Consider the following 23,590-nt stretch of genomic DNA (forward strand, 5'->3'; position numbering starts at 1 on the left):
TGTTTGACTGAAAAAATGACTACGTAATATAATTAGACAGTTCTTTCCGACGCGTTTTTTTAATATTTCCTCTCAACCCACGAACGTATAAAACGTTTTCGTAAATCGTTTATAAAATAAAATAACAAACAAAAAAACGCCTTATTACTTTTTTTGTAATTACTAGAGGTCCCGCAGTAGTCGAAATTCGACTAGGTATAATTAATTGAAATTGTAATTTTGTACACTATTATGATTGTATTTTATACTTCTATAATCACAAATGTCGCCGAGGCTACACTTTAAAAAAAATATTAATAAAGACAAACAATATTTAATATATTCTCAATTTTACCACAGACGTCAAGAACAAAAGTTTGACAATAAATAGCACCTATGCATGCGTGTGTGCGTCAAATACATGGTATGTAGTGTGTGTAATGTTTTCTTTACTGATTTAATGTATCTTTTATACATTATTTTAAAAAAATATTAGCATTATGCCCTTCTTCTTGCTTTTGCTTCACGTATTAATATATAGATAGCATTTATAAAATTATAAATAGCGCTAACGAATAAATATCGTGAAATTGAATTGTAATGCTATCTACTATTTTTAAAATTCCAAGCAGTGTTTTAACGATCGTTAATATTATTGAAGCACGTAAGTACATACTGAAGTTACTTAAAAAATATTAAGTAGGTATGTAAAGAATGTATTTGGAAATTTCTTTTAGCATTTAATCTACTTATGTATTAAATGTATACGGTTTTATGGACTTCAAAGAGAATAATTTACATATTGCGTGCATTTAATTAAATAAATATTGCGTAAATATCTAATTTATGTATGATTTCTTGCGAAGCTCTGAGGGTTGGTATATTTGTTCATAAATACGAAACTAAATTTCACATTAGGTAAGAAATCTATTTTTTTTTATCTGATTTATCTATGATTTCTATGGCGCTTGCGAAACTCTGAGAATTGGTATATTTATTCGTAAATACGTAACTAAATTACATATTAGGTAAGAAATCTATTTTACTTCTTTTTTTTTAGATTTACGTCCTGGTATTTATAGGTACTGCCTAAAAATTAATACAAGTCTGACAAGTCTTAATTATTTTAATGAAATTATTTGATTCGTGGCGTATTTCATCGTCCTTAATATTTATTGCCCAATGAGTTTTTTGATAAAAAAAAACACAACGATAACTCGATCTGATTCAAACGTCATTATCACAATCAAATGAAACACAAAAGCCGACTGCATTCGAAAAATTTAACTAAAAACCTATAGATATGGTATTCTGTTAGAGAAGGTCTCGTAGGCGGTCACATGTTATTCTTTCAATTGATGGTGTTTCAATGTAAATTGAAATACAATTTGAATTACCAACACATATCTATGTTTAAGAAATAAACTTTATCTCGTCTTTCAGTATCTTTACCTGATTATACGCTTATTAGCTTATATTATAGTAGGTTATTCATAATCCAATCAAGTTTTAAGTATCATTTAAATGAAGACATGAGTGGATGAAGGGGATATGATATATTTTGAGAAAACGGGCAACAAACTATTGTTACTTGTAATTTTTCTTCGTAAATAGCTCCTTCATCACATGCATTTTCTAAAAATAGTCTTTAAGCCCCGGCGTTTTAAGGTCTAACATGGTTTTTAGGCACATAACACCTTCATTCGATGTATAAAACCAAAAAATCTTAAGAATGGTACTTAACGCCTTCATCCATTAATGTCTTCAATTACAACAAAGAATATCACATTTTTTACTTAGGTAATTTATATTAAATAAATTAAATTGTTGGTTCTACGTGAATATTATCGAATACAATCAATAATTATGATTCTACAATATTATTTTACGAATACTGTATTAATGTACTATAAGTCATTTGCTAGACGAATATAGTGACACTTGTTATGTTAAAATCGGTCAAAAGTCTCTAGCGATACATACAATCGCTCGAGACCTATTATCGGTCGATTAAAAAAACCCTATTAAATTACGATCAGTATAACTCATTTTATTTGTAGCTGTTCCTATAAATTCAATACTAGTCTGGTATCAGTTAACGCCTAGTATCGAATATCAGGCGGTCCAGCTAATTTACGGATTATGTTCCGAACATCGTTACGTGAATAATTTGTAGCTAAGCGTATATCGTCCTGTTGATCTGTTATCAACTCTTTCTGTAGCTACTTAGATATCGCCTATTCTTTTTTTTATTGCTTAGATAGGTGGACGAGCTCACAGCCCACCTGGTGTTAAGTGGTTACTGGAGCCCATAGACATCTACAACGTAAATGCCGCCACCCACCTTGAGATATAAGTCCTAAAGTCTCAGTATAGTTACAACGGCTGCCTTCAAGCTGAAACGCATTACTGCTTCACGGCAGAAATAGGCGGGGTGGTGGTACCTACCCGTGTGGACTCACAAGAGGTTCTACTACCAGTAATTCTTTAAATAAGCATTCCGATTTTTCTATTTTATTTTCATATTAATAATTTGATTTCTCATTAATAATAAGGTTTTTTAATAGGATATTATACCTAGGTACATTTAAGGTCTCACTTATGATGTCTTGGGGCTAAATAAAGACATTAGAAGAAGTCTGTCAAATAGTTAATTTTAAAAATGAATGAAGGTAAGTCTGCTTATTAATAAAAAAAAGAATAAAGCTTATTGACTGTCTTATAAGGGGCTTCTAAAGCTAAGATAGCTCTGAAGATATGAAGTAGGACTTTATTTTATGTTATGACCCATGGGTATTGTTGATAAATTAGGTATATATACCAAAAAGTACGAAATGGGTAAATAGGGTGGGGAAAAAATGAGTTCCTTAATCATTAAATGAAAATGGTGTTTAAAACGTACAAATACTTAGTCTTAATTAATTCTTCAAAACCTATCCCCCATTTTACTCACCTACCAGAGCTTGTGTCGATTTCAAGTAAAATCTCAATATATTTTTAAAGTTTAATAATTAAAAAAAACCATTCGTCTTTTGGACATCAGCTTTTACAGTCAAGCAACACTACAAAAATCACAAGGAGTGAGAATAATATTGTTTCTAATTAAAGTTTATTTTAGAGCTAGGAATACTTAAGCCAAATACTAACTCCTATTCGACATATGTAATTGTTTAAAAAAATACCGATAATAAAATCAACAAATATAAAAGTATACAGATTCTCATTGCATAAAATCTATTGCTGACCTTACACTTCGAAAGTCAAATCAGTAGCTACATGATTGCGTTTATTTTAATTAGTTACAAAATAATGAGCGTCAATAATCGAAGTGACGAGACAATGAACCGTTACAAAACACAGCGAGGTACCCGCGAAATCAGAGCCGAACGGAATCCGAGCAAAAACAATCGACCGACAGAGGATCAACAATTAAACGATCGCGTAATTAAATCTAGGCGTGGCCGAGCGTTAATGAGGGCCGCGCAGAGGCGTAATCAACATCAAAGATTGGCGAGAGATGCTTCCCCGCGCCGCCGCTCTCATTACTTATACAAAATACTTAAGACGCGCGTCGTCCCGCTCTCAGAGCGCTAATAGCTCGCGCCCACTACGTATCGCCGTCCCGCTTCGGCCGGCGTCCGTAATTAAGCTTTTGCATCGCCTCGACTCGCTCGGAGGCTCCGCCCCCGGCGGCCGGGCCGGGGGGAGACGCCGCCGGCCGCGCAGTGTGCCGGTGACCGTCGACTGTGAAGCGTCGCGCGACCGCGCCGCCACTACCACACGACATCTCACACCAACAACACAACCTTGCTTCCTCATTAACGGTTACAGTGCGTGTTTTGGTGTTACAAAACGAGTTTATTGTGAACTGAACTATTATTTGGAGTGTTTCGCGAGTTACGTTCGAGTTGTTGTTTTTGGATACTGGACAAGTGGTTGTGCTTCGATGCCACAGTCTCGTGTTTAGCTGCGTTCTGCAGGCGATGCTCGCAGGTTTTCATTTTGATTTAAATTACGTTTTTATATACTCTATATTAGCTGGATTTAGGAAATATTGTGGTAAAAAAAAAATAAGAGAATCCAATTAGAAAAAATACGACTTTAAAAAAAAGACACAAGACCAAATTTTTCGGAACTTATTAGTAAGTGACTGCTAGTGATTTAAAAAAATCTTATTTTCCTCATAAACATGTAAAATATGAAATCCGTGAATAATTAACAAAAAAAGGAAAACTGTTTTAAATTTATTTCGAGTTATTATAATACCAATTGATGTAAAATCAACGCTTGCTCGAAAACTAACGAAAAATATTATAGATAGATTGATAGGACAAATACAGATTTTTTCTCATGGCGATCATAAATATCTGGTCACAAAAAAGTCCGGTAAAGTGTTACGAACTTTGAACAGAATTAAGAGATAATGGCAAAAAAATATGCAGCCCGCACTAAATAAAATAAAATTCATTATCAAATTCAAGGAAGTCATGAGTTTGTTTTATAAAAAAACGTAACTCCACGGATCACCGAAAAAATGGCTAACCATAGTAGAATTGTTTCAAAAATTAAAAAAACTTTACTATATTTTTGCGCTACGTATGACAAAAAAGAATTTAATGAAATGTTACAATATAATTGAGTACTTTATAATTTACACATACGTTATTTAAAAAGACATTCAAAATACTGTAAATTTCTATCTAGTCTATAATTTCTTATGATATCACGGGCTGCAGGCAAAATAAATAACTTTCTTGTTTATTTTTCTTACGTTTTGTAACAAAGTAGGTTGTACTGCAACGGCTTTGTGGTCACGGTCGCAGGAGATTCCCTAATAAATAATATCAGATACTTCAAATGACTTACCTACAGATTTTAAGCGTATAGATTTCCAATAAAAACCTTTTTGTGAGCTGTTAACATTAATTGGACAGTAACCTAGCCGCTTATAATTGTCTATAGTACTTGTATTTAAAATTAAATTTCGAATCGGAAAAAATATAGGGGCTGTATACATAGTTTGTTTTTTAATGTAGTCTTAGTTATAGTTGATTAACTACTTAAATTACATTTTTTTTAATCTCTTACTACATTCAAAACGCAGCTAAGTAGGTACATAATGTTTACATGCCGAACATTTTTTTAATTTTTTTTTTATTGAAATTACTCCCGCGGTAGATGTTCTAAATTCAGTTTAGATATTCATTTTTGTTCGTTCAATTACATGACAGTTATAAGCTAAACACAATAAAACGCAATGTATCCTAAATTAATGGGTAGATAGATATTTTGAGTGTAATATTTAAGACAAAACGAAAAATATATAATGCATGATATGATATATGAAATTCTGTTACAATACTAAAACAATCTAACAGATTCAAACCAACAAATACCAATAGAAGAGGAACTAAATAAAAAAATTCATTAGAATATTAATGTGTCAAGAAAATTGCAGGTAAATAAATTTTAGCCAGCTTTTTGTGTTTGGTCACTAACTATAGTCTTCACAATGACTGAACAAATTTTGTTATTAGCTTCCGTGAAATTAACCTTCGGGTATCAGTTAGTAACACAAGTCGCTTAAATATAAAAGTCTGTTGTGTACAAAAGTGATTCTGGGACAAATAATACCTAGCTGTCTGTAATTGTTGTATCTAATAACAATATTTAACATAAATATGTATGTATCCGATGGCGTTAAGTATAACATCATTAAAACATTATCGTTTTAGATTTAATATTCCATTATATTTAAATTTCCATTCTAAAAAACATGACCTCTATAAAATTCTAACGTAATTTATTTTTTAAGACAAATTATTATCGTAAACTTTTCCTACATAACCGACCGAATCAAAAAAACATTTCTTATAAATACGGCTTATCGTGTTCGAAATTCAAATAACGTTTAGAATGTGGAGAGGCGCGCGCTCTCCCGCGCTACGGGGCGGCCATCTTGCCGCTCACGAGATAATTTTCCCTCCCGATATCATTCCCGATATTCGGGACAGATCTAATCATTAATCATAGCATAGTTAGATCGATATCGATCGAAAACACTGTTTAATTTATTATATTTGTATGTTGATAATTGATTTAGTAGCGTAGGCGCACAGGTCGGTGCGAATAACATTACAATGGCGCCACCGGAGACGTTATGGTAATATGTACCCTTCAAGGCATAATGTGTTTTATTTATGAATAGATAACACGGCGACAGGAATTGTTTCAGTTTTATTCACATGGTAAATAGGCGACTACGTCAATAGATTTAATTTTGTTCGACAAACTCAGTTTTGAAAATAGTGAGGCTTACTTATGCAATACACTTCTTGTAGGTATATATTTATCGATAGGTACTATACAACTTATGTAACGTTTATTTATTTAGTTCTATAAATAATTTATAGTGGAAATGTTTGGCTCCCATATGAATACATCCATTAAAACTGTTATTGTTACAAACATTTCCCAATTCATTACGTAATTAAAGACATTAATATTTAAGTGATTGTGAATGTTTCATGACACTTATAATAAAGCCGTCGATTTTCAAATGTGACGAATCGATGAACTTAGCTTCTTAACAACAACAAAATAAGTCGGGTATATAAGATTATATATATTATTTGTGAGATCTTAATTGTTTAAACGATAGGTTTTCAGGATCGCTTGAAACTTTGCCTTAAGCATCTAATTTGAGTCTTGAGGTTGCAGCCTCAAAATTTTTTGTAGGTATTTAACTAATTACTCAGTCACATAAATGAGCACAACAGTAGGTAATAGTCCAGCAAGCTCACTATACGATATACTAAAAGTAAAAATTAATTGATAGGTAGGTACTATGCGTGTCCCTACCCTTATTAGCCTTATTTCATTATTATGAAGAAAAGTCGAGGTCGTGTATACGTCACTGGCCTTTAAGTTTTTTTTTTTAATTTACTTATAATAAAAAAAACCTCTGTGCTTACAATAACTTTCGGCAACAGTTCATGAAAATGTTTTATAACGATGCAAAAGATTTATGCAATAAACCCGTATATACCTACTTAAATGATGTTAATTAATACATTGTAATAATGTTTCCGTAAAATGATTGACGTATTGGAAAATAAATAGCGTATTCTCAGATTTGAACAGTCATTTACTTCTCGGATATTTCCATAGTGTACACATAAACTAGAATGTATTCGATAAAAAGGCACTAAATTATGCCGTGAAAAGAAATGTCACATGTATTATTGTGCTTTATTATCGCCATCTAACGCCATCTCTCGCTAGGTAGACGTACTAAGCTAATCGCGTTGAGTTGAGACGCTCGCCGCGATTCGTCAACTGCTCCACAGATAAGCGACGGAGTGACAGCTCGTTGAGATGGACTCCAAACAGATAAGAATAGAGTACCACCTACTTTACAATGTTTATTTAGGTGTTGACAATAAGTGCGGCTTTATTAAATACGATATCGATAATTCGACGAACTATTAAAGTAACTAGAAAAAGGAAAGTCGATATCTTTATGAGATTATATTTAAGAATTGCGGGACTTCTAAAATTAAATCCACGAAATAGTGAACGTTAGGGGAAAGGAAACAATGGTATTGAGTGACACATCGTAAATATAAATGTGAAAGTTTACATGCTTCATAATATATTACGCAAAATTTTAATTTTTACGTAACGCAAAAGTTTAACTGAATTAGATGGAATTCCATATAAAGGTAGATGACCTGGGCTTACAAATACGATATTTTTATAAGGCGAAAGGACACGACGTCATATGACATGCTTTTAAAAATAGTGATCAATTTTATAACAGTAAACCTTGAAAATAAAGTAGGTAATCTTTAACTAATTCCTAAGCTGATATAAGATTTAAACAATTTAAAACTGTTCGATTAACAAAATAAGATTTAAATGACCTTTACGGTACGAGACTAATAAAAAGTAATGTTTAAAATATACAATTTAAATCGAGTTCCATCAAATATAGGTTCAACGGTTTTTTTTTTCAATTTTGAATGTCTGTCGCATCAATAATGCTCGTGTTCTAGAATCAAATTAAATTTGAAACAGTGCGCGTCTCTTGGTCTCTAGCTGACATTTCGCGTAAAAATTTTGCGGATGCCTTCAACCGAAGACACCATAGGTATATCGCGCAATGAGTTTCTAATACCATCTCACTCTTATTACCAAAAATAAAATTGACTTTTTTTTTATTGCCTCGATTGGTGAACGAGCTCACAGCACACCTGGTGTTAAATTGTTTCTGTAGCCCATAGACATCTACAACGTAAATGCGCCACCCACCTTGAGATAATTATAAGTTTTAAGGTCTCAGTATAGTTAGTTACAACGGCTGTCCCACCCTTCAAACCGAAACGCATTACTGCTTAACGCATTACGTCCTCGTAAATAAAGAGAGCACCTTGAACTACGTTGTTATAACCTCTAAATTTTTCACTAAAATTACCACAAAAAAAAATTACTGAACAGGCTACAGACACATTACGCATTCAGTATATATTAAACCGCTTGTGTAAACTAATCGTTAGCATGACAATTTTTTTTTCTGGACATCGACATCAGTACGGACCGTTAGAATTTTACACGTGCCCGTCATTCAGGAATGACCTAAAACCGATTTGCCCGTTCACGGAAATTCCGCCGTTAGGCCATTTCTCAAAATCGATCCATAAGCGTTCTGTAATTTTCTACTTTAAATCATACGCGTTCGACTTTTAAATCGAATGTCAACAAACATGGCGGGTGTCAAATAAATCGATTTCCGAATTTTTTATGCAGCGCCCGACAATGACACCTTGTGTTCGTGTTTTTTCTTTCCTTAATATTTCGTGAATACAAATTAATAATAAGAAAAGTCATCATAATGGAATATTTTTCTTCAAACCGTTACAACCGTCAAAGCGGCCGTTTAGTTTGCTGGCGAAATACGAGTATCCGAACTTGATTATTGTTGTACAAACGGTTTGTGTGTATTCAAACGATTATGGTGTCTACTTTCTGGTCCCATTTTCTCGTTTAGCGCAATTTATCAGTTTCGAGTGACATCAATAACTTTTTAGTTAGTTTCGTACGCGCCTTATATGGGTATGATAATTTGTTTCCGGTGTGTGCGGCGCGTGCGCTTGGCACGACAACATTCATAGCGTTAGCACGATTTGCATTTGAAATATTCGTTGGCTCGCGCCTCCGGGACTCACAATGCCTTCGGGAGAGCAATAGCTTCAATAAAAGATTTGAGGTATATGTCATATCAAATTTCGTGGTACATTTTTCAGGCGGCTCGTGCCTTAGATTTCTTTGACCGAACAATAATAGGGTTCATTTTGTTGCGCACGTGCGTGAATAATAGAATAGGGTATTAAGATCATATGTAAAAACGTCTCGCTTATCTAACTCCTATTACATTAGAATAAATATAGTAGTATCTTATTATCATTATATTAATGTGTGAATATAGCAAAAATGCCTTTTTGTGTTCTTTGATTTAAATGGAGAAAACAAAAACGTATTCAATGAAACTGTAGTTGTATTCATACTAAAAACAGTGCACGTTGTCGTTAAGATGCCAATGATTAAGTGAACATACAAATCATTTTTTCATACAAATTGGTATTTTACGCGCGATGATAGAACAATTTAAAAATACCTACACACTTTCATGAAAAATTTATATAGAATGTAAAATTTATAACTAATAAATAAAACAGCTTAGAGAATACCGTCCGCGCTTCGCAGCGATTATTGCTAAATGTATGTAATTCATAGTAGCGCGTGCCATCTGTCGTATTTGGATGGTATATCATGAGAATATATATTTTTTTTTAATGAGATAAAGACAGCGTTAATTATTTTATACACATCTATAACACAAATTGCCTGAATTGCCACCAAGTGTACACATTTCCAACTTAATTGTATAAGCAACATGGACGTATGGATCACAAACCTTCATTTATTATTTTCATATTGATATACATGGACTTTATTTATCAAACATCAACAAATTAGTTAGAAATATGGTCGAGTATGAACATTAATTACATTGAATACTTTCGTTTTATTGTCAACTCCCTAATACAACAATTCACCGAGTAAACTGATATTGACGGCCGGCAGGTGAATACAACTAATTAAGTCGAAAATTAATTTCTGTACGCATTTCTGTCGGTGTGGCGTAAAACGTGGCGGCGTCGTGGATGCTTTTGTTTTATTGAATAATTGCCCGAGGTGTTTCGGACGAGACCGACTGGTTCCTCCAAGGCCAGCCGTCGAACTTGCCGCGAACCATTGTCCTTATTCCGCAAACCGATCGGCTCGGAACTCGTTCGCGGATCGTAAGAGCGATCAATACGCGTTCGTGAAGCAAAAGTTGCGCGGGAAAATTTAAAATTATGTCAAAAGCAAAACGTCACCGCACGAAGAACTTGCCAGAAGCAAAAACGGATTTTAAATTTTCATGAAAAAAAAAACAAATGCATATAAAAACCTTGAATAATTACAACAGATATTTCGTGCTATAAATTAAACTTATTATGTTATTGAAGCCATTTGGAATTCGAATTAGAATGAAAATGTGTTTAAAATAAAACAACGTAAGAAATCAGGCGTTAAAAGCGTCTGACAATTCGATAGATATTGAAATTGATATGAATGAATTAACAAGTCGATATTAATACAGATAACATTATGATACCTTGTTTATTGCCCATAGGTAGGTATTTATAAAGATCCACTTATACACTATTTTGGATTAATGGGAAATGGTATTTTTGAGCTTTTTCGCAAGAATAAATGACGATTTTAATGAAAAATAAATTCAAAATTAAATTGTACCGATTACAAATACTGCTTTAAAATTTCTGAAATTGCTGTTTTCATCCTTTCCAATTAGAAATTATTCAGTAATTTCTTAGTTGATTGAGGCTTCATAAGTTTCTTTCTTATTTACTTTTTGAATTAATATTTCGTTATACGTTAATTAGTTCCGATATCAAGACTAAACTAAAATTTGATATCAAGTTTTTGTCTATGAACAATGCTAACCATAGAGAACCAATTAAACCCATGCATTCTTTGAACATGGCCCGCGCAAATCCACAATCTACGTCATGTTCGTTTTAAACACATCGTTACATACGTATATCGATTAAGTACATTGTCGGGCCACTTCAGTTCAGTAATAAACCTTGTTATCTACCAATAATTAGCGATAACTTCCCAAAACCGTTATCATCGATGTTTGCTATTAAATAATCGATCGGTACTCAATCGATAAACGGTCATTGCCTATAAGACAGGGACACCGTTTTACGGAAGCATCACTGAATTTTTTTAATTATTACCGTAGATATGTTTCGGTCGCGGTTCATATCAAGCGGTTCTCAGACCCAATAAACCGAACAACAGAAATGAGGGCGAAGATTATTTGAAGTAATCTTAACCTCAGGAAGAACGATGAGTAAATAGGCAGAGCAATGCCACCAGCCGTTGTGAACCAAGACAACGCCCTATCAAGTGCTCAAGATTAGAACGATGCAGATGAGGTAGAAGAATAAGGTCATACGACAGCAAAGTGATGACAGAACCTAGTAGTTGTATGTGGTCTTGGCCGTGGCCTCGTATTATCTGACAATTGTAATAGAAGATTCTCGAACGAACATTGATTTGATTTCTTGATCAATTCGTCGATTTCCGATAATCTTTTTACTGTCGCACATATTTTAGTGACACATTTTAGGAATATAATAATTTGGTTAATATGTATACTTCATTGTTTCGAACTTTCGCTGTTACCTACATTATAAGTAAGTACGATTTTTTTGAATGGGTTTTTACCACAATTTTCACATGTAAATTGTAATGAGGTTTTTATTTTTATTGCTTAGATGGCTTAGGGGTCCCGATATTTCGGCGCTGTAGACTGTCTATGGTATAAAATAGTTCGTTGGCTGTTTGAAATCTTTAAGCAAGTCACCAGCTACAAAACGTTTTAAGTGCTAAACTCTCTTTTTCGTTTTTGGCTGCAAAAGCAAAGGGATATAAAGTTGAATTTTGTCGTCACAAGTAACCGATATTAGTTGTACCTATTAGAACTTAAACAGACAATCGGCTGCGCGAACGTTAATAATGAACAGATTTTTTTTTTGCAAATCGTTCTCAAAGTACTGGTGGTTAGGACCTCTTGTGAGTCCGCACGGGTAGGTACCACCGCCCTGCCTATTTCTGCCGTGAAGCAGTAATGCGTTTCGGTTTGAAGGGAGGGGTAGCCGTTGTAACTATACTGAGACCTTAGAACTAATATCTCAAGGCGAGTGGCGCATTTATGTTGTAGATGAAAAAAAAAATCTAAGCTATAAAAAAAAAACATAAAAATAACGTTTAATGGTCTCATTGCATTTCGCAATTACACGGACGACAGTATAAGTACGATCATACTTATTTCTGTAACAATGAAGGGACCGTACATTATCAATACACATGTCCAGTGCAATTGCAAACACGAAACTTAATTCGCTGGCTCTTTAACAACATACATACATATAATGAATTGAATTGTGTGTTTTGCATCAGTTCCAGTGAACGTTTGTGTGAATCACGACCATTATCATCCCTTTACTTAATTATGTTTTTTTTTGGTTAAAGCCTAACAGTTAATTAATATTACCAATTGGAAAAAATCTATAATACAAACTATTATTTAACTGGTTTTTATTTTCATCTAAAAAATAAAAAATAAAATAATAAAAAATTGTCTCTAGAAGATGGCGGCCATTACATCCACACATCGAAGCAATAAATAATAATAAAATATAGTACAATTGATTCAATATTGTAGTATTGACGAATCTCTAAAAGTAGGTGAAGCTTCTTCTTTTTCTTCACCTTATTCCACTAGGTGGGGTCGACACAGCTAATTTTTCTCTTAAGTTCTCTTCTATCAGTCGTCAGCTCAACACTCACTCCTCTCCCTCATATCGTCGTTCACAGGTCCAGCCATGTCTTTTTTGGTCGACCTCTTCCCCCTCTACCTTGCACTACCATTTTCAGACATCTCTTAGTCACATGCATCTTCTCTCTTCTCTAAAAGTAGGTGAATAAATTCGAAAACATTTTTTAAGAAGACAAAATCAAATTGTAAGACAAATTGTAAGACAAAATCAAAGTGCCCGTAATTTGATTAGGATTCATTAATCTATGGGATTTCTTTGACATAATCTATATTTTTTGTAATAATTGATGTCCTACAAATAGCATTGCGCAATAATTTCCTACCAAACTGATCTACATTATATTTAGTATCTTGGTAGTTAATTTGTAATACTATAAAATATAATCACTAATTTGTCGCATATAATCCCATAAATCGACCGAAAATTTCCACTTTTTTTTTTCTCTGATAATTAAAATTGCCGGCAATTAACTATGCACATCGTCAAATTTACGAAGATCCTTAAAACGTTAAGCTCGATATGATGCCTGAGTTCGTTGTGTATTTGTCGTTCCGTAAGCAATACTATAATTACAACTAATTGTAAATCACTAAGGATTAGCGAGCGATGCGGTGTTTTTTGTATACGCGACCTTATCTAATTTTATTATTTAATTACGATTACTTATTAAGCTTTGCAACATATCACAATAGGTGTATAATATAGTAACACTTTATTCTGTGCCATAAAGAGAACGGCCATGTTTAAAATTTGATATAAACTATGAATTTTTTGGATTTCGTAATTAATACAAAAGAACGAGAATTATTTCTTTGGTGCTTTATAAATTAGTGAATTTACATCTTTCGCAGAGGGCACCGTGTCGGACACACGAAATTACCCTCCCGACTGTTCCATTGTTCAGGGTTGCCAAAAGCAATAAAAAAAATAACTTTAAAACAATAGCACCCTCGGGCGTCCGCGTCGACTGCCGCTGAAGATGGCCAAGATAAGAATTATTTTAGAAAATATTCAAGCGCTCCTTTTACTTGAGAACAGGTGCGGCTACTAATCAAGTCGAATATCGTTCGACTTTTTACATTCAGCAAAAGTAAACAGAATTCTATGAAGGCCAGGAGTCTCAAACGCCAAGTTTTTGCTCGGTTCTAATAATACGAGATAAAGTCGGTGGATACTGAAATGTAAGAAGTTAAATTTTGAACAACTCGTCACGGTGGCTTTGTTAAGTGTATTTTAATAACATTTTAGGACGCGGAGGTAAGTAATTACTGCATCGTAACATCAACACTCGGCACGACACAATTAACTCAATTTTTTTTTTTTTTGGAAGCGCGACAATTACGTTTTGATTACAGTTATAAAAACGTGGACATGCCTCTGACTGCTTGTCTTGTCTATCAAAGTTAGATCGTAGACAATGTTTGTCGAAACAAAAAAAAATAAGTATGATTAGTGCGAATGTACAAGATTTATACAGTCTTATAAAGTCGTACTACCCGACATACTTTTGAATGCAAATATCAACGGGTATAAACAAAATAGCTAACGAATTACGAACGATAACAAATTAATTTATATGTGAAACTCCATCAATACTCATGGGTTTGTGTAATCAACTTTCAATAAAATAAAATGTCATTTCACGCCTGTGTCCATATTAAGACGACGTCATACCATAATTTGCCCCGCGTTTATTACTGATTTAAGTGAACTACATATTTCGTTTCTGTCAAATTCGAGTGTCGAGTTAAATCGGTCTTGAAAAAATATTTCCCTGTCAATATGACGTATGTCAGATCGTATCGGACTGTCCACACATTACAGCATTATACAGGTGACTATGTGATGGTTTTCATTAAGTGGTAAAGAAACTATGTTTTTGTGAATGAGTTATTAGGACCTCACGTGGTGGTACATTGAAAAAAGAAGTGTCTCCAAAATTTTAAATCGCAGAGAAAAAACACCACTAAAGCTATATAGAACAAGATATAAAACGGAATGAATGAAATTGCGACTCTAAATTAATGTCGAACTCTATCCAGAGATTAATTAGTGCTGTCCCCGACACATTTAGTTGACTATTAATACAAAATCGTATAATTCGTTTTACAAATTGAATTTCGAAACCTGTTGCTATCGATAAATGCTTGTTAACATTTGGTGTGATTACGTTCAAGGCACATTTTTCATCATTTCCATCCCAACACGCATCGCTTTAACGCAAAGTCTCATAAAATTTATGATGTTTATATAAAAGTCATTATTTTAATGAATTCATGGATTTTCAAAAGAACATTAATCTTTTAACGTAACTTAGTACGTGATATTGAAGCCCTTCCGCTCTTCCTACATACGAGGTAGATGTAAGTAATACGGATAAGTATCTGAAATGTTTATAAATATTCATATATTATCGACATATTTTATCGATACTTATTAAAGACCGGCTACCACTCGCGTCGCGAGGTGAGAACGATGGCGCCCCCTGCTGCGAGCATTCAGAGTGAGACGGGAACAAACCCAACGGAATTCAAAATGAAGTTATGGCTTTGCATTCCTTTTTCTCTCCTTTAATCTTTATTATTTTATTTTCAGAGCCATCCTGTTCGAACTTATGCCCATTTCGTATACGCTTAATGCGTTTGACTTACATTATTTGTGACCACAATTCTGAGTTACCTTTAAACGCGAACTACTCGTCAAACAATTAAACATTCGTTGATTACAGTAGCCGTGTACTTTATGAGGAACAAACTCTCGTATACCTCACGCCATTAGCTCGCGAGTTGTACAAATATCGAGTGTCAGTGTTTGCAGTCTCCGTGTAAATATCGACATGGTAGTTTGCGTTACGCATCACTAGCGCTTGTTTGAGGAGGCGCGTTCGCGTGGTGCTTGTCTGCGGACGCGTAAAGGGTAGCCCACTCGACAACTTCGCCTTGATAAATACCCTTGTTTACCGTTTTGTAGTACGAACCGTTGTCAATACTTCATTACGAACGCCTTCCCTACAAGTGTCTACACGACACCGTTTTCTCACTCATTCGGCTTAGGTAATATTATTCAAATCTAAATGAATTATTTTGTCTCTAAAATCCGAAGTGCAATTCAAAAATTTCAACAATTACACTATTGTTGTTAAACATAAATTCTCGATATGTTCGCTGTTAATATTGGCCTCCGCGAGATGTTTATTCATGAGACGCCCATATTGTTTCCCAAAATAAAACTTTGTCGTATCTTTTATGCAATAACTCAGATTTGAACTGTATTAAATGTTATGTCGTTCGTTTAATAGATATAATATTCAAATAGGAATCGTGCACGGATTTAATGCGTTTAATCAATCATAGGTTACGATTAATTACTTAGATACGCGCCTCTGTAGTCCGGTACGATTGTTAAGTTTCGGTAAGTAAAGATACATAACGAGCTCCATTGTCCACTTCTGAGTAATCAAAAGTTCAAGGCTCCATTATGAGATGTTTATTAATTAGTTATGTTGAAATAACCGGCCCCTTAATTCGTACAAAATCACCATTGTGATGACAGCAGTACCGTGACTCGGAATATGCGAGCGCTTTTAAACTATGATCGTGAATACTACAGCATGTTTGATTTAACTTTAAACAAATAATGATAATAATAATAAAGCTTTCTTTATTCCACACAAAAATAATTGATACTTATTTACAAACAATTTGAACATACATTAATGGATTAAATTTAAGTTAATTTCTTATATTAATTTATTATTGAACAATTTCTGTATGGACTCCTACTTTAAACAAATAAATGCCTTGAAAGAATTGTGGGGGCCTACATGATATTGTTTTATTTACGTTGATATCACAATCGACTGAACGAAATAGATTTCATTATGAATCGATATCCGACAACAAGAATGTTGTAGAATAGGAAATTCTTTATCAACACTCCGAAATGACCTCGTAAAGTTAATATGTAGTGACGAAAAAGACATTTAAAACTATCAACGTTAATTCATTAATTAAAATCTCCGACACAATTCGTTCCGAAACTGTTCTATGATTTAACCAATCATAATTAAGTGCGTCCGCTTGATTATTTTGACTGGCCGATAGACACGAATGATATAGTGCCTATAATCTGCTAGAAAATTAATTAAAAAAGTTGTTACGATTGAATTCTCTGTTACCACATCGTTTGTAAGTGGGAATGTGCCAACTAACGGCGAGAGATGGGTCTAACTACCGGTTTTACACGATCGACATCCACGTAATTATCTCTCCGGTCCCCAGCTCTCATTTGTCGGGAGCCGTCCGTATGCACTGACTTTCTTTCACGGTGAATATAATCGATAAATCATTTAAGAGCATAAAACTGTAAGCCATAGACAATCACACAGAAACGCACGTGATGAAATCATAAACAACAAATGTGGTTTTTTTTTGTTACCTAGAAGGAGAACAGAAAATAGATTGTATCAGATGAAATATCCTAATTTTAATTAATCTTATAACGCTATCAATCAATTGTTTTTATTGATACGGAGACGTCCAATATGTGGAAACAAGTTTTTTGATACCAAGCTTCATTATAAATCTGGCAGTTCTAGATAGCAATGATTTATTGAGGTTTTCCATTTAGCTCTATGTCAAGAATCGAAATGAGAAGAAAAATTTAGAATTCGAATTCGAACTGTCAACAACTCTACTGTCTACGTAGGTACGTGAAGTCGATGAAGTAAGACCACCCACGAAATGGTTGGCTTCTTAACTAAAGCCAATGGAAGCAGCGTGAATGCAAATATCTCCGAAACATGAAGTCATCTGGTAAATCTTAATAAAAGAACACTCACTTCAATAAAGTTGTCACTAATGCGACAGAGAACTATATAACCAAAACACAAACAAAAGCGTATTTTATAAAAACTACCTTTGCCTATTTTATTATAAGGATCATATATATTTTTTATTGCTTCGATGGGTGGACGAGCTCACAGCCCACCCGGTGTTAAGTGGTTACTGGAGCCCATAGACATCTACAACGTAAATGCGCCACCCACCTTGAGATATAAGTTCTAAGGTCTCAAGTATAGTTACAACGGCTGCCCCACCCTTCAAACCGAAACGCAGTAATATTCATGAAAATCATGTCACGAGCCCTTATCAAATATCAAAAAGCATCGTTGCCCATTCACATTGAAGTGATCCATTCATAAAACAGCTCATGTGGTCATTTTCAAGGTTAGATAGTATCGAAATATCAGTTATAGGCGAATGTATAGCGCGCTTCGTTGGTGGCTATAGAGCTACCGGTTTTACGATCAATCCGTCCCCATTACACTGGTGAAGTTTATGTCATAACAGTTTTTTGTATGCAAACAAACGGTGACACTGTCAATATTTACGTGGCACGTTCGATTTTTAAATTTCGGTACATGATATACCTACTGACTATAAGCACGTGGACACCACGATGAGTTGACCTCTACGTTGAGACATGAGGTCGACATCTCTCGAACGACATAACCGTGACACATATCCACCTCAAATAAATATTTAGATGAAAATGCGGGTATGTTGTTTTTTAATTGTGGACAGTGTTCTTTCTTAAACTCCGTCTTCAGATCTAATTTAAGAACGCTTTTTTTTTTATATAAAAACTGTGATCCGTCTGTAATATTAGTTTAAATCATAATTATCAATACATTTTTATTTACTAAGCAACACGTAATCAATAGAATTCAATGACGAAGACGTAATATGAAATTAAACATTTATCGGTTTTATGTCAATCGTTAAATGTATGTAACGTCAATAATGTCCTTTAAATTTGTTCAGCATACAATGAAGGCTTTGTATTAGATACACGGTTTGGGCAAAGCATTGGTCAATCGACTTGATTGGTCATTGGCCTTGATTGAGCAATTAAGGAAATGAATCACTTGTGAACATTAATTATTTCACAGGTATTGGCACTTATGCTTTCTGTATTAATCATTCTCTGATAGCGATTTACATTGATTGTTTTAATATTCTTAGGATTATTGAACATTTTAAATATTATTATGTACATTTTCCTGTTTGACATTATACCAACATAAGAAGACCTTTCTGAGTTAACGACTTGCGAATTGAGATAAGGGTCTCATTACACTGGTTAATTGGAAGCTAAGTTAATTATGTTACTTGACATACTAATTAGTAATTGGAAGTTTCATCAAATAATAGGCCCCTTAAATACTTATTCATGGCCATTACGTAACTAAAACTGAATATTTAAGACGGTGACATCATAATTTAACATCCGAGGTTGGAAATTCCTTTACATTGTGAGATAAGATGACAACAGAGACTTTGTATCTGAGCACTTCTAGATTAAAAACTTTTTATATTCGAGTTTTTTGTAGAACAAAATTCGAATAAGGCTGCATTCGACACTTAAAAATCTCTCGATATTTTTAATTATCAATAATTACGTTGCAAAAGTCGTTAAGCAAATGTGCGCGTTTATAAGGCAGGCCATGAACGGCAATAAACCATGTCCACGTGTGCTCAGAATAATTACAGCTTCGATGCCGACCGAGTTGTAAGCAACTAAGTGGTTTTGACGAGGCTCACTCACGACCACTGACGCAACTGTACGCGCTACTGAGCAAAACCCACTCGATCCACAACAAAAACTAATAATAACTTCACCACTAAATCGAACGATTACTCACCGAACACCAACTGACCGAGTTTAAATTTTAATCGATATAATTTTAATCGATACAAAATTCGATAATCTATTCGCAGATTAATGCCCGGTAGCCGAATAAGTTAGCGAGACCATACGATTTATACATTTAAATTCGTTCGACGGAAGTATCACGCGGCGAGAAATTATTTACGACCTTTATAAACACTTAAAATACCAAAAACCATTTCCATTCATAAGTTTCGAACGGAGACTCCGACTCTTTCGGACGCACGAGCGATGCTCATAAAACCTGTTTAGATTTGATAATTTTATTAACGATCGAATGCATGGAGCTTCGGATACGAGGGGTCTCCAGAGCCTCATATATTACGGCTTTAACACAAATTATACAAGTTTAAGGCCACAACATAGACCGAGCGTGGGTGTTTTAATGTTTAAATGTGTCATCGGTAATTATACGTTCCTAAGAATTTTAATGTCTCCGAAATGTCGTCTTCTCGAGCACAATAGAAGACTTTTGTAAAACTCGATCTGTCGGAGCCATTGTGTCATAACAGATTAAATTTAATGCTAATCATAGATTCCGGGATCCTAATTTCGATTTCCAGATTTAATCTTGAACCGACGTGGGCAAGTTAATTATCGTTAGAGGTTTAACAGTTAATGAAACAAGAAGTCACATAATCAGCACTCCGTAATTGCCGGTGTCCGTTCACTTTATACTGGCGTACGTATTTCCACATTTACGTATGAGTGTATCCAACATTTGTATCACATCTATCGCAGTGTGTGGCGTAAATAATTTCTTACACTTATCCCGACGTTCATTAGGGGCACATTGTCTCATTCGGAAATATTTTAATGGCGCTACCTCCGAAATTTTATTACGACGATTTAGTGCAATTGCTTTCTAACGATACGAATTAGGGCGTCTCGGTAAATTGCTTTTCCACCGAACAAGTCTCGCTTACAATACGAAGAGTAAGTTGAAAAATAAACGCATGCTTATAGTCCTTGGTTAAAAAGATGTGCTAAAACGTATATCACAATTACTTCTTACGTGCACCTAACACCATTAGCAGGTGATTATGTAACGACAATGCCACAAGTGATCCGCTAATAATAAGTATCAAAACGTTAACACTACAAATTCTTTTAACAAATAAGACGAGAGTTTTATTGCCGCACAAATTTATTCCACAACACCGTCTTTTATTGTGTTAACAGAAAGAAAACGATCGGTTAATTGCGTCCGAAGTCAGATTAATTAAACTCCTTGATCGTGAATGTAAATTCCTCCGTTTAAGAGTCGACGTGGTAAAGTAGGTACCAACTTTAATTAGTACTTTTCCATTTGTCGGACACCTGGTAAAAGCCATTTGACTTGTTAGCCGCTGTCGCCTTACGCTCTCGCAGCTGTTATAATATAAGCCTTAAGATGAACTGATAAGGTGCTAATTACGAATAGCTTATAATCCTTTGAGCCGTTTATTGAAACAGAAAAGTATCGAAGCCAATCCCACTAGATTGCGTAGTGTTAACTCAGCAATCACGCGAGGTACATTTTCAAACAGTTGTAGTCATAATTTGATAGTTTTTGCCTCTTTGCTGACTTGTGAATTGACTTTTATTATTTATCTTTGAACGCTACCGATAATTTATTTTTTAGGTTTAACGGTTTCATCATGTTGTTTAAACATCACGATTGTAACAGCGGCCCGGGTGTGTGCGTATCTAATGTGTTTCTAACTTGTAACGACGCATGTTTACAAAATCATTTAAGGCCTGAAAGGCGAAGTCCAATCGTTTTATGTATTAATATAATCTGTCAAAATGATAAACTCGGTTCGGCATTAAACATGATGTTGTGCTCTCGAAACCTGAGGCCTCGCCATTGAATTTAGAACGCGCATAGAGAACAGTCGTTGAGGTTCATCCTTCATATTTGACGTCTCATCGTGTGGCCATAATGTCATCCATTTAGCGACCCCATGTACTATTATTGTCAACTTTCATTCGAACAAGTCATTAGTGTGAATTCAAATAAATCATTTTCCTTTTTCTTTTTTTTTTTTTGTTATTTCAATTCGTATCGTCTGCGGGCCGGTACAATTATCGCTTATCCACAAATTTAAATGGAATTCTGGTTTTTAGTTCAACAGTTTTGCAAACAATTTCTTCTGTCTCCGCGTCCACGTAGCCGGTTCTAATTCGCCGTCAATATCGGTGTCATTCAAAAGTTGATAATTAAATTTTGAGTAGAGGTGCGCCTCCGGTTAATAAGTGTTACACGAAGCGTCAAGCGTTTTGTCGCAACCTATCGAACAATTAGCATTAGGACGTGTTAATGATACAAATTTGAAATCTCGAAACGTATTTTACGTAAATGGTATTCGTCACTAATAAGCCGAATTCAACGCTTAGTAACATGTATGATGAAAACTAGAAGCCTCAATTATCGCTTCGACGTAAAAGGAAAGAATTATTCTGGTCAGTTTAAAATTTCGAAACAAACAAACTAATGATCACGTTTTCCTTTGTTAAAACATCGGATTCCTCCACACTAATATGAAAAAAATAATAAGAGTAGGTAGGTACCTAAATAATAACGGTACAGATAATTATAGTTTCGGTAACGAATCGAAGAACTCACGACACGACTACTAAGGAAACGATGAAAATACGCAAAAAACAAATCGTGACGGACACATACAAAATCGTTGAAAATAAATGGAACGAAAAAAGATAATGTGACGAAGTGTCAAAGCTGTTAAGGCCTTGATGAGATTCTTTAGGCTGGGTACAATGAATGCAGTCGACATTCCTTTGCCTCGTCTTTGATGATTGAGAAATTTACATTCTTGCGACGAAAACTATTCCCTTCGCGCTTACTCGCCGTTAATTTATGTTTATTCTTAAACTACCTTCAATATCTCCACCACGATCTTAGCTCAATAATTTGAATGATTGTAAACAAAATTCATGCTTTTTTAATTAAACAAGCAAGATTTAGGGAAGTCGTACAAGTGACTGTGTTTAAGCTATCGACACTCAACTATTTCTATATAAGTTGGTGTCACAACAAAAGGCAGCTAACGCATTTCGTCCAACAAACAACACAAAAAAAAACATTCCCGTTTCACCGATAACAACTAAACGTGAAAAGTAATTTCATGCATTTTCCGTTCAACACGTCTTAAGGGATAGCTTGCCCTTTCCAGTTTTATTGTTTTTTGTCCACTCTTTGAAATCAAGTATAACAGTCAGCCTTCACAAAGAGAATCTTACTTCATTAATTCCATAAATTCTGGCCATGAATATTTACTAGGTTGAATTCTCTCAAGTCATATAACTTTATACTCGAGATTTCATAAATTATTGACAGATGTTTAGCCCAATAATCAGAATGTTAGGAAATAATCCCAATTAGTTCGAAACGCGGTAAACTACACACATGCGATATTATCACTATTTCGTCATATTGTTCGGTGCAAATATGAACCCACACAATTTGCGGGAATTTGTTATAATCCGCGCCATCGCTATTGTTATGCATTGAAGCCATAGAACGGGAGTCATCAAAACGTATAGGGGAGATGGCAGAGGGTGTCCCGTGAATAGGTATTATAATTTCCGAATTTACAAAAACTCTGATTGATACAATATTTTATGATCGACTGTATCTAAGCGTCAATACCGTTAATAAAGGACACGTAAATAATTCAAAGCGCGACCATATCGTACAGGTAGGGACGCTTTAGGCTAAGCGGGATGGGAGTCGCTCAAACCATAGGAGTCGCTTCGTGCCGAACCGGAGCGGGTTATTAATAATCCGCATTCACGGGCCGCACGAGCGGAGAGCGACCGGCCCGCGACGACATTCCACAGCATTGTACCGAATCGTTCCGCCCGCGACACTTTTGTCTATTCATTCCTATAAATCA

The 23,590-nt window shown here is 34.5% G+C and overlaps 1 protein-coding gene across 2 annotated transcripts in view; it reads left to right on the top strand.

Annotated features, from left to right (window-relative positions):
• The first annotated feature begins 3,573 nt into the window (after positions 1-3,573).
• The window catches only part of zfh2 (Zn finger homeodomain 2), a 142,179-nt gene continuing 122,162 nt past the window's right edge, over positions 3,574-23,590 (top strand). Inside the window, exon 1 of one of the 2 annotated variants that reach the window (XM_028180552.2) lies at positions 3,574-3,972. The gene's annotated coding sequence lies outside the window, so the exon portion shown is untranslated. The remainder of the gene's footprint in view (positions 3,973-23,590) is intronic. The other variant, XM_028180553.2, reaches the window with a different exon arrangement.

The sequence above is a fragment of the Bombyx mandarina genome, chromosome 11 (genome assembly GCF_030267445.1).
Source record: "Bombyx mandarina strain Sakado chromosome 11, ASM3026744v2".
In the NCBI taxonomy this organism is placed as follows: Eukaryota; Metazoa; Arthropoda; class Insecta; order Lepidoptera; family Bombycidae; genus Bombyx; species Bombyx mandarina.